Here is a 13,798-nt window from a genome sequence, read left to right on the forward strand (position 1 = left end):
GGCATAAACCATATGTGTATGATGGATCAGGCTACGTTCAGTCAGTTCAGTCACTTAGCCATGTCTGATTCTTTGTGACCCCATGGACTGCATCATGCCAGGCTTCCCTGTCCATCTCCTGGAGCTTGCTCAAACTCATGTCCATCAAGTTGGTGATGCCATCCAACCATCTCATCCTCTGTTGTCCCCTTCTCCTTCTGCCTTCAATCTTTCCCAGCATCAGAGTCTTTTCCAGTGAGTCAGTTCTTCTCAGCAGGTGGCCAAAGTATTGGAGTTTCAACTTCACCATCAGTTCTTCCAATGAACACCCAGGACTGATCTCCTTTAGGATTGACTGGTTGGATCTCCTTGCAATCCAAGGGATTCTTAAGAGTCTTCTCCAACACCACATTTCAAAAGCATCAATTCTTTGGCACTCAGCTTTCTTTTTGGGCTTCCCTTGTGGCTCAGCTGGTAAAGAATCTGCCTGCAATATGGGAGACCTGGATTTGATCCCTGGGTTGGGAAGATTCCCTGGAGAAGGGAAAGGCTACCCACTTCAGTATTCTGGCCTGGGGAATTCCATGGACAGTATAGTTCATGGGGTCGCAAAGAGTCAGACACGACTGAGTGACTTTCACAGCTTTCTTTGTGGTCCAATCTCTCACATCCATACATGACTACTGGAAAAACCATAGCTTTGACTAAATGGACCTTTGTTGGTTAAGTAATGTCTGCTTTTTAATATATTGTCTAGGTTTGTCATAGCTTTTCATGCATTTTAAATTTCATGGCTGCAGTCACCATCTGCAGTGATTTTGGAGCCCAAGAAAATGAAGTCTTGTCACTGTTTCCATTGTTTCCCCATCTATTTCCCATGAAGTGATGGGACCAGATGCCATGATCTTAGTTTTTTGAATGTTGAGTTTTAAGCCAGCATTTTCACTCTCCTCTTTCACTTTCATCAAGAGGCTCTTTAGTTCCTCTTCATTTTCTGCCATAAGGGTGGTGTCATCTGCCTATCTGAGGTTATTGACATTTCTCCCAGCAGTCTTGATTCCAGCTTGTGCTTCATCCAGTCTGGCATTTCGCATGATGTACTCTGCATATAAGTTAAATAAACAAGCTGACAAGATATAGCCTTGATGTACTCCTTTCCCAATTTGGAACCAGTCCGTTGTTCCATATCTGTTTCTAACTGCCTTCTTGACCTGAATACAGATTTCTCAGGGGCAGATAAGGTGGTCTGGTATTCCCATCTCTTGAGAAATTTTCCACAGTTTGTTGTGATCCACACAGTCAAAGGCTTTAGCATAGCCACTGAAGCAAAAGTAGATGTTTTTCTGGAATTCGCTTGCTTTTTCTATGATCCAATGGATGTTGGCAATTTGATCTCTGGTTCCTCTGCCTTTTCTGGATTTAGTTCAGGTTGAACATCTGAAAGTTCTTGGTTCACATACTACTGAAGCCTAGCTTGGATAATTTTGAGTATTACTTTGCTAGAATATGAAGTGAAGTGAAGTTCCTCAGTTGTGTCTGACTCTTTGCGACCCCATGGACTGTAGACTACCAGGCTTCTCAGTCCATGGAATTTTCCAGGCAAGAGTACTGGAGTGGGTTGCCTCTTCCTTCTCCAGGGGATCTTCCCAACCCAGGGATCAAACCCTGGTCTCCCACATTGTAGGCAGACGCTTTACCCTCTGAGCCGCCAGATGAGTGCAATTGTGTGGTAGTTTGAACATTCTTTGGCATTGCCTTTCTTTGGGATTGGAATGAAAACTGACATTTTTCTGTCCTGTGGCCACTGCTGAGTTTTCCAAATTTGCTGGCATATTGTGTGCAACACTTTCACAGCATCATCTTTTAGGATTTGAAATAGCCCAACTGGAATCCATCACCTCCACTAGCTTTGTTCATAGTGATGCTTCCTAAGGCCCACTTTAACTTTGCATTCCAGGGTGTCTGGCTCTAGGTGAATGATCATACCATTGTGGTTATCTGGGTCATGAAGATCTTTTTTGTACAGTTCTTCTGTGTATTCTTGCCACCTCTTCTTAATATCTTCTGCTTCTGTTAGGTCCTTACAGTTTCTGTCCTTTATTGTGCCCATCTTTACATGAAATGTTCCCTTGGTATCTCTAATTTTCTTGAAGAGATCTCTTGTTTTCCCATTCTATTGTTTTCCTCTATTTCTTTGCATTGATCACTTGGAAGGCTTTCTTATCTCTCCTTGCTATTCTTTGAAACTCTGCATTCAGGTGGATATATTAAAGACCTTCTATTCCATAAGCTAGAAGAAGTTATTTGTAGCACATATAACTAGCAAAGAATTTGTATCTAGAATAGAGTTTTTACAAACAACCCTAGAAATAAATACAACAAAGACAAACAACCCGAAAGAAAACTGAGTGAAAGACATATCCCAAAAGAAAACACTCAGATGTAGAATGCACATCTGAAAAGATGCTCAACCTCGCTGATAGTAGATCCTTTGGGGCAGATCAAAATGGATAAGTACTGTCAAGGATGTGGAGCAATGAGAACTCTTCTTAATCGCTGTTGGAAGTGTAAACAGTAAAATCACTGTGGGAAACACTGTCTGACGAAGCTGACCCCGTGCACATCCTGGCAGCCCAGCAACTCCCCACCAGGTTATGCTCTTGAAAGACTCTAGTATGTGTACATCAGGACCCATGTAGACGGACACTCACTGTAGCACTGTTTGTTTTAATGAAAGGTTGGAAAAACCCAAGTATCTGCAACAGGAGAATTAATAAATGGAATATTGTACAGCAATGAATAATGGCCACATGCAGTAATATGGATGAACGCTGACAGCAATATTGTATAAAAAATGGAACTAGCAGAAGACTATGTGTAGTATACTACTAGTACAAAATTCAGAAACATAGAAAACTGAAAAAATATAATTTTATGGGATCAGGAATTAGTTTTTTTTTTAAAGCAAGGCAATCATAAACACAAAATACAAGACAGTGGTTATCTTTGGGATGAGGTATGGAGCAAGTCGGCTGGAATACACAGGAAGGCTCAGTGGTCTTGAGTACGTCCTAGCTCCTGTGTTTGGTAATGCTCTAGTTGGGTTCATAGGTGTTTCTCTTATTACACTTCACAACTTATAGTTATAGATTTTGTGTATATATAAAATATAACGAAAAGAAAAATGAAATCCAGTTATATATTAAAAAAATAAGGAATAACAATGACGAAAAAAAAAACCCACCAAAGATGGTAAAATAAAGGGCTGGACAGAGACAAAGATATTAATAGAATGAGAAAGACTAGAGATCTCTTCAAGAAAATTAGAGATACCAAGGGAATATTTCATGCAAAGATGGGCTCAGTAAAGGACAGAAATGGTATGGACCTAACAGAAGCAGAAGACATTAAGAAGAGGTGGCAAGAATACACAGAAGAACTGTACAAAAAAGATCTTCACGACCCAGATAATCATGATGGTGTGATCATTCACAGTCACCTAGAGCCAGACATTGTGGAATGTGAAGTCAAGTGGGCCTTAGGAAGCATCACTACAAACAAAGCTAGTGGAGGTGATGGAATTCCAATTGGGCTATTTCAAATCTGAAAAGATGATGCTGTGAAAGTGCTGCACTCAATATGTCAGCAAATTTGGAAAACTCAGCAGTGGCCACAGGACTGGAAAAGGTCAGTTTTCATTCCAATCCCAAAGAAAGGCAATGCCAAAGAATGCTCAAACTACCGCATGATTGTACTCATCTCACATGCTAGTAAAGTAATGCTCAAAGTTCTCCAAGCCAGGCTTCAGCAATACATGAACCGTGAACTCCCTGATGTTCAAGCTGGTTTTAGAAAAGGCAGAGGAACCAGAGATCAAATTGCCAACATCCGCTGGATCATGGAAAAAGCAAGAGAGTTCCAGAAGAACATCTATTTCTGCTTTCTTGACTATGCCAAAGCCTTTGACTGTGTGGATCACAATGAACTGTGGAAAATCCTGAAGGAGATGGGCATACCAGACCAACTGACCTGCCTCTTGAGAAACCTGTACGCAGGTCAGGAAGCAACAACAGTTAGAACTGGACATGGAACAGCAGACTGGTTCCAAATAGGAAAAGGAGTACGTTAAGGCTATATATTGTCACCCTGCTTATTTAACTTATATGCAGAGTACATCATGAGAAACGCTGGGCTGGAGGAAGCAGAAGCTGGAATCAAGATTACTGGGAAAAATATCAATAACCTCAGATATGCAGATGACATCAGCCTTATGGCAGAAAGTGAAGAAGGACTAAAGAGCCTCTTGATGAAAGTGAAAGAGGAGAGTGAGAAAGTTGGCTTAAAGCTCAACATTCAGAAAACTAAGATCATGGCATCTGGTCCCAGCACTTCATGGGAAATACATGGGGAAACAGTGGAAACAGTGGCTGACTTTTTTGGTGGGGGGGCTCCAAAATCACTGCATATGGTGATTGCAGCCATGAAATTAAAAGACGCTTTCTCCTTGAAAGGAAAGTTATGACCAACCTAGACAGCATATTGAAAAGCAGAGATATTACCTTGCCAACAAAGGTCTGTCTAGTCAAGGCTATAGTTTTTCCAGTGGTCATGTATGGATGTGAAAGTTGGACTATAAAGAAAGCTGAGCTCCGAAGAATTGATGCTTTTGAACTGTGGTGCTGGAGAAGACTCTTGAGAGTCCCTTGGACTGCAAAGAGATTCAACCAGTCCATCCTAAAGGAGATCAGTCCTGGATGTTCACTGGAAAGACTGATGGTGAAGCTGAAACTCTAATACTTTGGCCATCTGATGAGAAGAGTTGACTCATTGGAAAAGACCCTGATGCTGGGAAAGATTGAGGGCAGGAGGGGAAGGGGATGACAGAGGATGAGATGGTTGGGTGGCATCACTGACTCATGGACATGGATTTGGGTAGACTCCAGCAGTTGGTGATAGACAGGGAGGCCTGGCGTGCTGCAGTTCACGGGGTCGCAAAGAGTCGGACATGACTGAGCGACTGAACTGAACTGATCTGAAAGTACACACATACACACACACACACACACACACACACACGTGTAGAATGTAGGGGTAGCAACATTATTATCAATGCACAATTCAAGACCAAAAGCATTAAACAGAACAAAGAGGAACATTAGCTAATGAAGAAAGCTACATTTCCTGGGAAAGATAATCATAAACTTTATTGTATCAAGCAACACAGCAGCCAACTAATGTAAAGTAAAAACTGCAGGGGAAAAACCTCAGCAGTTTATCTTAATGGTCTTCCTGCTCAGTGGGAGGAGAGTCCGCCCTGCCATGGTGCTGCCAGCCAGGCCCACTCCTGAGCAGGTGGCTTTGAGGAGTCACCACAGGTGCCCACCTTTCCGAGGGATTTGGAAAGGGTTCAGGGAGTATGGCCAGGCTCCCAGGGATCCTGGTCCAGCCTCCAGCTCAGCTCCTGTATCTGCTTCTCTACTGGCCTCCCAAATGGACGACCCCTACTTCTTCCTGCATCTTCTTCTGACCTGCCTGAGGTTCATCAACTTTCTAGGTTCCTAATCTAGACTGGCTGTGTGAATTTAGTAAGTGGCTGCACCACTCTGAGCTCTGCTGTTCCCTTCTGGACAGCATGAGGCAATGACACACAGGCAGAAGTCCTGTCTGTGATAGACGGGGCCGGCCATGAGAGGGAGGGTGCATTCTGGCTGGCAGTCTCCCTTTCTCCCTGCTTCTTTTGTCCTGGCCTGTCTGAGCCAACCTGCTGGCCAGCACCTGGGGGGCAGCTTAGGACCTGCCACACCTCATGGCCCTGCTGTTGAGTCCTCACTCCTGTTGTCCTGGGACGCAGCCTCCACCTCTGTCTCTCCGGCCATTCCAAGGCACTCCTTGGCTTGGAGCCTGGTCTGGAGAAGTCCGCCCCACCCCCTCAGAAGGGCAGAGTTGCATAATATTTGGGGCTTTTCCTGTCTGTCCTGGTCTTCCTTGTAGGCAGAGTTGCTTGTTTACATTGGTGAGTTGCTCTCAGGATCTGCCACTCACCAGCTTTGTGAAGTTGAACAGGCTCCACCTGTCATAGCCTCAGCATGTTCATCTGTAAAATGGGGATGATAATACTTTGAGTGAAAATGCAATGAGATCATATCTAGAGGCACTGGCCTATGATAAGTACTCAGGACTCAGCAGCTATCATTATTCTGGTTATCATCACTGTTAGCATTATGACTTATTGTTGGCAGAGTATTTTTACAAGCAAAAAAGACCTGTTGCAGTAAGTTGCTTTCTTCCAGAGTTGCAGCTTCACTTTGCTTTGCAGAGCAGGTTTCTGCTCATGTCACAGTCACTCTGTTTGTGGACATTTTTCTGACGGGTATAACTTGATTATTTGCTCATTAGTAACTCGGCACCCGTAATTCACTTTTTCAGTTGAACACTGTTGCTTATGAAGTACCCCCACTGCCTGGCCCTGCGGCACAGCCTCCCAGTTTCAGCTGTGGGTGAACCAGAGAGGATTCCCTTCCGTGTGTATGGGACCAGAGGGGACCAGGAAGGTACTCATGGCCAAGACCTCAGATGACATAGCTACCAACATCCCTGTAACTGTGCCTTGAGGCTCAGGCCTGGCTGACTGGCAGGGACAAGCTCCCACTGACTGTGCCCCAGTGCCTCTTCTGGAATGGCCCTGGAGGCCATGGGAGGCCCAGGTGTCTGTCAGTCTCAGAGCATGGGGGAAGGAAGGCTGGTGTCCCAGGAAGTCCAGCTCCTGGAAGCTTCCCTGTCATGCCAGGCCCCACGCGAGAGCTTTACACTGTAGCTTTAATGGGTGGATGGAGCCTTGCCATTGTCAGTGCCGAAGACCACCCCACATCCACCTCTTTCAACGGCTTCCCTGGTGGTTCAGATGGTAAAGAATCTGCCTGCAATGTAGGAGACTGAAGCTCAATCCCTGGGTTGGGAAGATCCCCTGGAGCAGGGCATGGTGACCCACTCCAGTATTCTGGCCTGGAGAATGCCATGGATAGAGAAGCCTGGTGGACAGTCCATAGGGTCACAAAGAGTTGGGCTCAGCTGAGCAATGAACACTGACTTTTCAAGGCCCTTAGGCCCCTCTTGGTTCAGTGTTCTGGGCTGAGTTAGCTTCCGGGCTAGGCAGAGGGAGGGGTATCCATGAATAGTCAGGCCCACTGTTTGAGCTCCTGGTTCGCTTGCTCATGTGACCCTCACGATGGCTCTGTGCTCATCCTTCAGTTCACAAAGGAACCAAGGCTGGGGGGTGGTTAAGTGACTTGCCCAAGGTCACGTGGCCAGCGAGTGGCAGAGCTGGGACTGGAACTTGACAACGTTACACTCACTTCCCATTCTCTGAAGCTGGACAGGGTGGGGTCCCGTCAGACACCAGAGCCCCAGGCACCCACCAGAACAGTTGCCCCCTCATTGGTAGACCACAGGGACTGAAATGATCAGAATGAGATACTGACCCTCACATCCGGGGCCCCCCAACTGTGACCTGCATCCTATGTTCTGGAAGCATCCACAAGGGTCACTGCACACTGAGGCTAGAGCTGGATCTTGCCCTGGTGAGGGGGTCCCCTTTGTGTGCCTGGAAACGAGGCTTCCTGGGTCCTGAAGGAGGGGTGCAGGGGAAGGGGCCCGGTGGGGCGGCGGGGTGCTTGGCAGTCCTCCCCTCACCCCTGTGCGCCTCCCTCTGGGCTCAGGGAGGGCTGATTCCCCAGGAGCCAGGGCATACACCACTCCCTGAGCCTCAGTTTCCTTATCAATAAAATGGGGGTAGTGCCAGAAGGTGCCTCGCAGGTGAGTGTGAGGAGTCAGACAGACCAACAAGGCTGGGAATCTCTGAAGCAAGAAGATGCTGCTCTTTTCCCCTCCCTTTCCCCTCATTTTCCTCCTCCTCTGTCTCTGTCACTGCCCCAGCTCTGGTTCGAATCCCAGTTCTGCCATTTCCGAGCTGTGCTGGCCTCAGGAGTGTTCCTTAACATCTCTGAGCCTACTTTCTTGTTCTATAAAATTGGAATGCTGAAGAATGCGTGGTATCGTCCATGTAAAGCTCTCGCATGGGGCTTGCAGAAACGTCCCAGAAGGAGAGTTTCTTCCCTCCTCCCTTCTCTGGCCATGATCTGAAGCCTGCATCATCTCTGCATCATCTCTTGAGCCTAACCCGTTTCAGCTCTCACCTGCCTGACTACCGGTCGCCACCTCGTGGCCTGATGGATGACTGCAGGTTCAGAAGAAAAATTCAAATGAGCTTCCAGTATGTTTTGGGGATTTAGTATTCAATAGCAAAGTACCCCCAGGGGACGTAAGGAATGAAAGTAGGGTGCTGCCCACAGAAAGGCGCCTGGATATTCTGTGCAGACAGGAGATCTGCGTGAGGGACTCCTGCCCTTTCTTGCTGTTAATAGATTCTGTGCTAGGAACTTCCTGAGCTTCATTCCATGGTTGATTTGGCTTCGATTGGGATGAGAGTTTTTCAAATGAAGCGATAGGGGTTTCTGGAACCATGGCGGGGTACATCATGGTCTTCAATGAATTAAAAGTTATATCTCCTTTATCGAAGGAACGGGTCCCAAGGTTTTTCATTTTTATGATTCCTCTTTAGGCCACAAATAGGCTACCCCAGTGGTTCAGTGGTAAAGCACCTGCCTGCAGTGCAGGAGACATGGGTTCCATCCCTGAGTGAGGAAGACCCCCTGGAGGAGGGCATGGCAACCCGCTCCAGTATTCTTACCTGGAAAATCCCACAGACAGAGGAGCCTTGCGGGCTACAGTCCATGGGGTCGCAAAAGAGTCAGACACGACTGAAGTGACAGAGCACGCATGCCACGTATAGGTACTTCACATATACCCTATTATTCAAGTTTATTCTCAGCTAAATCAGGAGCGTGGGATGCCTGCCTGCCCCTGGCATGCCCAGCGAGGGCATCTCACCTCCTGCCACCTCTGGCCTTAGGACCCTGGGTATGCCCCGTCTCACTGGTCCCTCTTGCAGTTCCCACCTCTGAGCACTTGCGCTGCTCCCTCCTCCAGGAGGCTTCCCCTGATCTCCCAGGCACAGCTCATGAGCCCCCCTCCCCAGCTTTGAGGCCTTGGTGCTCCTCTCTGAGCTCCTTCTTATCTCCTTCCCCGACGGGCATGGGTCCTGGGAGGGTCTGGTGTGCAAAGGATGAAGACCAAAAGGGATGAGCAATCACGGGGCTGTCTCTAAGCCCCAGGGGCTGCCCTGCAGTCAAAGCCATACATAGAGCCCCCTGTCCATCCATCAGTGCCCAGGGGCAAGGTCTGCCTGGCATGGGGTCTGGGACACTCAGAGGCCAAAGAGGGCATCTGAGGAGAGCAGCGTTGGCCCGGCAGGGTGAGAGGAACTGCGGAGAGCAGGGACTTCACTGTCAAGTGGACATGGCGATTGTTCCCGCCCCACAGGGCTTCGAGGAGAAAGTGGAACAAGACATGTGAGGCTCAGCACAATGTGGGGCGCACAGTGAACACCCCCAGTGGCTGCACCCAGAGCAGTGAGCAGAGCCCCTCGGTCACCTAATTCTCTGCTTCAGTGCCTGTCAAACCATCTAGCAGGTCAGCCATGGGCAGGCCAGCCAACTGCATTGCCCGAGCCCAGGGGGGCGCCCCTCTCATCCTGCTGGGGGACTGCAGCCGCTCTCCTTCAGACCACCCTCCTAATGCCTGTCGGACCACACATCTCACCCCCACCTGTCCTGGTAGATTCACATTCCACCTAGCTGTTGCCCAGACCTCGCCCGCTCCAGTCCAGGCCTCACACCTGAAGTTTTCTCAGGGAAGGCGGCAGTGGTGAGCTCCAGAGGCAGGACCCAGCCAGGCCTCACACCCTTCAGGACCAGCTTTGTAAGGTGGGCTCAGAATCACATTCCTCTCTTGGGACCACCCCTCTCCTCGACTCTAAACCCTCCCGAACTCCAGGTTCCTGGGAAGAATCACCCTGGAGCAAGTTACTGCTCTCCAAGCCTCAGTTTTCTCATCTATACTCTTGAGAGTCCCTTGGACTGCAAGGAGACCCAACCAGTCCATTCTGAAGGAGATCAGCCCTGGGATTTCTTTGGAAGGAATGATGCTAAAGCTGAAACTCCAGTACTTTGGCCACCTCATGCGAAGAGTTGACTCATTAGAAAAGACTCTGATGCTGGGAGGGATTGGGGGCAGGAGGAGAAGGGGACGACTGAGGATGAGATGGCTGGATGGCATCACTGACTCTATGGACGTGAGTTTGAGTGAACTCTGGGAGCTGGTGATGGACAGGGAGGCCTGGCGTGCTGCGATTCATGGGGTCGCAAAGAGTCGGATACGACTGAGCGACTGAACTGAACTGACAATGGGATTAGGGCTGTTCTGGATTGTGAGGGTCGGTAGGCTGAGGTCTATGACTGGCAGTGGCATGGACTTGGCTAGAATCGGTCCTCTGGAAAGAGGGGCCTGGAGAGCGACCTTGTCTCACAGGCTCTCGTCTCCAGATCGAGCCTACATTTCCTCCCTCTCCCCTGACTTCACGTTCTGGGCTGGGGGCGGGGGAGGAGAGGCAGGAGAGAGGGGAGCACTGGATTAGCACAGCCCCCTGTCCACCCCCCCCAAACATGTTTTAGTGACAGGATTTTAAACGATTGCTGTCGGCGAGAGAGATGTCAACTCACTGCTGGGGGGTGGGATGGGGGAGGGGGCTGGGAGGCGCCTCTCACAGAAGCCCAGGCCTGCGACTTGGATGGGAGACCTAAGTTAGTCCTGCCTCCATGCTGTTGCAGTCTGGACCACGTGCCTCGATTTCTCTGAGCCTCAGTGAGGCCATTCGGAAGGGAAGAGTTTCCTAGGTCCCTGAGCCTGACCTTGGAGGACCAGGTTGCAGGGCCAGAGTGTGGGCTTGGGGAGGCAGCCGGGGTGATGTCCAGGCCATGGGTTTGCAGCCAAACCTGGTTTTGAGCCATGCTTTTGCTTCCCCTTGTTTACTTTGTTGTACCGAGCTGGTCATGTCCTCCTTCTGAGCCTTGGGTTTCCCTTCTGAAAGTGGAACCTTGGAGGAGACAATGAACAAGCCCAGAAGCCCCTGGGGCTGTGAGTCACCCGAGGCTGCAGGAGAAGGTGGGGTGTGGCCATCCCCAGGGGGTGCTGGTGCCCATGGGCAGAGAGAGGGGCTCCAGGTGCTCCTGGCTGTGGGAACGGCGAGGAGGCCGAGAAGGAGCAGCCAGACGATGGGAGAGGAGGAGAGCATCAGGACTTCAGGTTTGCTGGCTTGGGGCCTCTTGGATGCACAGCCAGGCAGAGATATACAATGATATCTCAGGAGTGGATGTGCAAACGTCTTCACCTACACACAGACACAAGTCTGAGACTCCCGACTCCATAGGCAGATCTAGACAGCCAGCTACACACCAGACACTGATCACCTGCAGACACCCAGCTTCCTGCACAACCTATCCCGGCAAACCGACCCATGGAGCCATCATCAACACTTGCTTACACATGCGCACACACACTGGTATTCCCCAAGGTACTCTAGGGAACCTCGAGACCTCAAGGAATATACTTTGAGAACCAAATTCCTTGAGTCTCTGCCATCTCCACACCCTAACCACCATCTCCCCTGGATCCCAGGGCCAGCATCTCCCCTGGATCCAGCCCCGAGCCCTTGTGATTCTTCAGGATTTGGCCTCAGCTTCATTCTCCCTGTCGTAGTCCCCCGAGTGATCTCACCCACCCTGTGCCTCAGTGACCAGCTATCTGGTTGTTGAACACCTGGATGCTCAGGTCTGGCCCCTTTGAGGCTCAGCCCTGCCCCTGACATCTCATGGATCCCCCAGACACCGTCAGCTCCCCGTGCCCCAGATCAGAGTGCTTCAGGGACCCTCGTCCCAGCAATCCAGCAACCTTGATGTTGCCTTCACTTCCCTCGCTCACAGAATCTCCAGGACCTGCTTCCTTCTCTCTCCCGCTACCACCCTAGCCAGAGCCGTCATCACCTGTCGCCTAGGTGACTCATTGACTCCCATCTCTGTCCGGCCCACCTGACCTACTTGGATCCATTCTCCACTCAGCAGCAAGACCCTGGATGTTCTGGCTTTGCCTCTGGCCTCATTGCTTCTCCCCCAGCCCCAAACTTAGCTATTCTTGCAGTTTAGGAGAGTCACAAGATTCTGCCTGCACCTGAGGTGTTTGCATAAGCTTGAAGAACTTGCAGACACTCCTCCTCCTCCTCACCCAGTCCCCCTACATCAGCTAACTTCCCATCTCAGCTTAATATGCAGATTCTTCCAGGAAGCCTTCCATGATGCTCCATCGTTCCAGATGAGGTTGGGTACCCCTGTAACAAGGCTGAGCTCACATCACATTGTCTGCTTCCATGAGGCAGGGACCAATCCCAGTTCTCAGCCTAGTGGCTGGCACTTAAGGGGCCCCTGTAGTGGTTGGTTGAGTGTGTTGGGGAAAAGGATGATTGAAACGGGAGGGAGGCATTTGTTTCAAGGATGGTGATGGGTCGGGGTTGGGACAAGACAAGGATGGGGAAGTGACGATTATAGGATGGAACAAGGGAATGTTTTGGGAAAGACCAGGGACCCCAGGCTCTCCCTTCCTGACCTGCTGACCCTGGCGCCCACTGAGAAATCTGCTGGCGTCTCAGGCAGGACTGGCTCGGGCCCCGTACAGCCCCTCCCTCCAAGGAGAGGCACCACAGGCGTGTACAGGTTGGTTTATTTACAAATATACTGATGTCTCGTCTTTTTCTGTTGTTTCCATTTTCTGCGTTCGTGGAAAGAGGCAGAAGGTGAGAGTGGAGGGCAGGGTGGGGGTGGTGATGTGGTAAACGCTAATAAATAATTTAACAATGACAAGTTATTAAATAAAATGTGTCTGGGGATGGCGGGTGGACAGTGAGAGTCTGTACAAGGAGAACAGGAATGGCCGGCGGCCCGGGCCCCACACCTGGCTGAGCTGGGCTCCCGTGGGACCCCGGTGGGGCGGCCACGGCAGAGAGGCCCACCGGCAATGGCGCCATCCAAGGGCCAAAGATTCGAGGGTCCCTTCTGCTTCCCCAGCCCCCAGGCGGCGTGTCTGTGAATGTGGGTCTATGAGCCTTCGTGTGTGTCTGGCTGTGTGTGTGTGTGTGTCTGTGTGCACGTCTGTGAGTGTGGCCCTCACCCTTCTCCGCAGGGCAGAGTGAGCCCCAGAGCTGCAGGTACTCCCAGATGGGAGGTGAGAGTCTCACCCCAGGTGGTGCCCAGAGCTCAGGCTGGGGCCAGGCAGAGGTCAGCCAATTCTCCTTCCCCCAAGCCTCACTACTAGGGCCTGCTCATCTGGACATGGTGGACCCCCCACCATGTCCTTCCTCTCCTCCAGGAAGCCTCCCGAGATGCCCACTGGCACTGGCCCCTTCTCTAAAGGCTCTGCTGGGCCCGTGGTCTGACCCTTAGAATCAGTGTCCCTCTGTGTGGCCTCTCTGGAGGACTCCACAGCGGTAACACACGCCCTGTGTTACCAGGGACAGATCCCTTCCTCCCTCTGAGCCTCAGCTTCCCCAAAGGGAAGCAGAACTCTGCTTTCCTCTGACAATCTCCCCCTCACCCCTCACTTTCTCCCTCTTCCTCCAGAGAACAGTCTGTCACGTCCCCCTTCCCCTGGCTTCCCACCCAGGCACCACGTGATGGTCCCACATCACAGCAGGCGTGGGGGTGGTCCTGGCCACTCACCCCCCGCCACCCCAGGTCAAGGCTGTGCTTTCCTACATGAAGTGGACAGAACCCAGTCATCTCAACCCCAACCCCAGCAAGCCTGACTGGTCCTGTGT

This window comes from Capricornis sumatraensis, chromosome 1, assembly GCF_032405125.1.
Source record: "Capricornis sumatraensis isolate serow.1 chromosome 1, serow.2, whole genome shotgun sequence".
NCBI classification, from domain to species: Eukaryota; Metazoa; Chordata; class Mammalia; order Artiodactyla; family Bovidae; genus Capricornis; species Capricornis sumatraensis.